The following is a 4,259-nucleotide window of genomic DNA, read 5'->3' on the forward strand; positions in this document are numbered from 1 at the left end:
AACACCAGCATTTGCTTTTTTGCAGTCCAAGAATATACAGTCAACCACTTTAAGCTTATCTATTGCAAGAGCCAAATCGTGCGTGAACTCAACCATCTGCGTTGAGAAAGAAAATCCTGACAAAATCCGTGTTTGCTAGGATGCTGGCGATTATGTTTAACCAAATGAGTCATATCCCAAGAGTAGCTAAGCTCACCTTCAAACATCGGAACTAAATTAACAGCTAGGCTTCGTCAGTGACAAGGCTCTGTTGTTATCGCAAATTTAAAATAATTTTTGTTCTAAATAGCCAGTCGTAAAATCCTACGCAGTAACATAGTGCAGGGCATGAAGTTGATCCTACCAATGCACGAGCAAGTCTCTTCTACGTTTATCACCAACAACATAGTGCAACATTGCTTGTCGCAGTTTAATTGTAAGCAGAATAACTTGCGCTTTTGCTCGCACTTGCCTTTCTTTGGTGGGGAGTCCTTGAAATGTTGGCGGTTTAGCTCCTGCGTGGTGGCCGCTTGCTCGACGCCCTTGAAGGCCAGTTATTTTGGTGAACAATCTCCATCTCGGATCGGACATCTCTGCCGGGTCGATGTCTCCAGTGCTGTCCATTTCTTGAGGGGGCGTATAGCCTCGAGCTGATGCGTCGACGAAGCCGGCGGCCGAGGCGTGGTAGCGGCGATGACTGGCGAGGCTTAGCTCACCCGTCGGTGTGGCACAGTCTTCTTGTGGCAATAAATGACATTTCGATGGCCTAAAAGGTTCCCTGCTAATGTCCAGTAAATCCTTGCACCTTGCCCGTTCACCGAGAACACTCATTACTGTTTGACAAACGATGTTCGTTCATTTAAAACGTAGAAACACGGAGCGGATGAAAAACGCGTCCCCGTCGTTCGGCTCCGTAACGGCTTTTTATCCCCCAGGAAAAAACCGGTCGGTCTCCTTCCAAACACGTCTGTGCATGAATTCTCAGCGCCCAGTCGCGTGCCATTGTTCGGCTGTATGCCGTTTGCCGAAAAAATTACGTATAACCAGATTCCTTACGTAGGCCGGTCTCCTCTTGAACACCGGTTGCCAAATATTCTGTGGCCATTCGCTTGCCGTAATTCGGCCGAGGACAGCTAACCGAATGAAAAACGTATATTCTGGGGCCGTACGTCGGCCGGTATCCGTCATAACACTGGTTGCCGAAAGAAAACGAATGTTCTACCGCCGGACGCGCGGTTCACCGTTGAAACAACGAATGCACGGCAGCCGCGCTCCGGCCGGTCTCCTTTCGAACACCAACTGCCGCAAGTATTAATACGCATATTCTGTGGCCGGTCGCTTGCCGTGCTTCGGCCGATTACCGCTTCCCGAAGAAAAAACGGATGCCCTAAGGCCGTACTTCGGCCGTTCTCTTTCTCAACATCGGCAGCCGTAAGAGAACTGAATATCTGGCAGCCGGTTAGCTGCCGTTGTGCGTCCGGACACGGGCGGACGGAAAAATACCGAAGCGCTGGTTGCCGAACGTTGGCCGTTCAACGCATGATCAGTGGCTGCCAGAACCTGGATGCTGGCCGGACATGCCAGAAAGCGGCCATAGACGGGCCGGTCTTGGGGCACACTTTCTGTGCCGCCTGGGCATACCCTGTACGAGCATGGCCGACCATGGCCGAAGCCCTTGAAGTCGCTATGACCGAAGCAACAAGTCCCAGCATAACGATTACGAGCTACTGAGTCACATTGAAGCATATGTTCTCGCTTGGAACTCCCATGAATTTCGACGAATCATATGTGTGCGATCCCCACTGAATGCCCCAGCGACTCTTTTAAATGCAGAGCATTTCAGTAACTCACGCTGTCACCCGCGTTGACGTCCGTAGTCCGCACCGTCGTTGTCCCTAATATATAAAAAATTCCCTCGCACTTCCCCGACGGGGAGAGTGTGTAAGTGCGAATGCACGGTTGTTGATTGCGCGATTACGGTGGATATCGTGATCTTGGAGTGGAGAGGAGGCGCCCAACACCCGCAGTCACTGAGCGGAGAGAGCAGGAGGAGAGTAGCGCCCGCCGTTACGGCGAGGGCTACAGGAGCGCCCTCACGCGTCGGAATGCGGAGCGCCCGCTACGCGAGCGAGAGCTCTCCCGCCCGAAGTGGAGAGGAGGCGCCCAACACCCGCAGTCACTGAGCGGAGAGAGGAGGAGGGGAGTAGCGCGCGCCCATCTCCCCCCGTTGCTAGGGAAGACGAGGAGGAAGACGAGGAGCGCGCGCACCCGCAGCTGTTGCTATGCGGACGACGGCGGCGGACGATTCAGGCTCGCTTAAGAAGTGCATTCGCACTTAAAAAATACTATCCGGCGCCCGGTTTCGATCCCTCGACCCGGCTGGCGGAACGCAATGTACATGGTGCTCTACCCACTGCGCTACAAAGCCGACACATAATGGGACGCTACGAACGCGCCTTATATCGTTGACTCATTCAAATTACTGCTGACGAGTGCTCTCTCGTCAGCAGTTTCCACAAGTGCAACAACATTAACGTAACGCAAATTACTTAACGTCGTGCGCCCCCGGAAATGCTCTGCATTTGTTTCGTGCCCCTCGCGAGGGGGATGTTTCACTGCGTCTTCTCTCGGTCGCGGGACCCGTGGCGCCATCTGGCGGAGGCGCGGCACAATTCGTAGCACTTTGAAAAGATGCGGCGCCAGCCAGCTGTGTGTGTGTGCGGGCCGCACTTGTACAAATGGCGAGTGTTTTCTGTATAAATGACAGACAAGGCAGAGGCACGGTATAAGGCTATGATAAATAATGGATGCCTTGCCAAAGTTTCCGGTGTGGGGTACCTTGTACGTAGGTGAAGGTAGTGTTGTGATCCCAGCTAAGAATCCGCTCTGTGGTATTTCACGTCCGCATCGTGTGGACACCCATCCATACTTCTCCTGCTGGTGATACCGTGGCGCACGCCACCGTCCGAGCTCTTCTTCACCGGACACTTCCAGAGGGGCCGACAAAGCTACATTTGAAGTCTTTAGCGTCCCTCCCCCATCTGGCACGTATATCCTCTATCACTAGCGAGCAGCAAGACGCGCCAATCTCTCTCTCAGTACTTCGTACCTACAGAAAACTCCCTCATTTGGCGTGGACGTCCAACTAACAGATATTACAATCACTTCTATCTACACCACACGTCTCCCACCGTTTTCCCACCCAACAGCACCCACTGTGATGAACCCAGCATTCATCTGGCGGAGATGGCAGCCGCAAAATGCGCTCTATCGGGTAACGAAGACCATTTATATCTCCTACTCTTTCTCTCCTACTCTTCCTGTAATGTTTCTCTGTCTCTTTTTCAATGAGCACGCAGCAATAAAAGCCAGCTGATTGTACGTACAAATGAGTGCGCACATCATGGCGCGTAAAAATCTTTATTGGCATGATTTAACGCGTTGTGATAGTGACATTTCAGAGTTTCATTCTTTCGTCATGAAACTTGAGTTGTTCGTTGCAAGGAGGCTCCAGAGGTGACAAACATCTCGTATGACCATGGTGTGTTCTTACAGCAACAATATATTTATTACATTAGTAGTTTCCGGGGCATTAAACTGGGCTGATACTCCAGCGTTTGCGGTACAAATTCATTCGAGAAGAACAGTTCAATGTATACTGCACGATGAATAAACCTCCTAACGCAAGGGCGCGTGGTAGAAATAGCGCAAACAAATCATAATGGAGGGTGTGGCGCCGGGAAGCAATTTCCCGACTAGAGCCAGTCGTGTGCACATTTATTCGATATGAGACAAAATATAACTGAAGCGGTGATGCTAGAAGAAACCGACAAAACACTTGAAGGAGACAAATTGCTCAGTTGTATACGTATATTTGCCAACATCTGAAATTGATTACAGTAAAACAATATATGTACACAAACGGACACCCACACACCCATATATATATATATATATATATATATATATATATATATATATATATATATATATATATATATATATATATATATATATATATATATATATATATATATATATATATATATATATATATATATAGATATATATAGATATATATTTATATATATATATATATATATATATATATATATATATATATATATATATATATATATATATATATATATATATAGATATATATAGATATATATATATATATATATATATATATATATATATATATATATATATATATATATATATATATATATATATATATACAGTGAGAGCGCAACTTTCACTAAAAAACAGCCACT

The sequence above is a fragment of the Haemaphysalis longicornis genome, unplaced genomic scaffold, assembly GCF_048455015.1.
Source record: "Haemaphysalis longicornis isolate Haplotype H1 unplaced genomic scaffold, Haemaphysalis longicornis Haplotype H1 scaffold_4, whole genome shotgun sequence".
NCBI classification, from domain to species: domain Eukaryota; kingdom Metazoa; phylum Arthropoda; class Arachnida; order Ixodida; family Ixodidae; genus Haemaphysalis; species Haemaphysalis longicornis.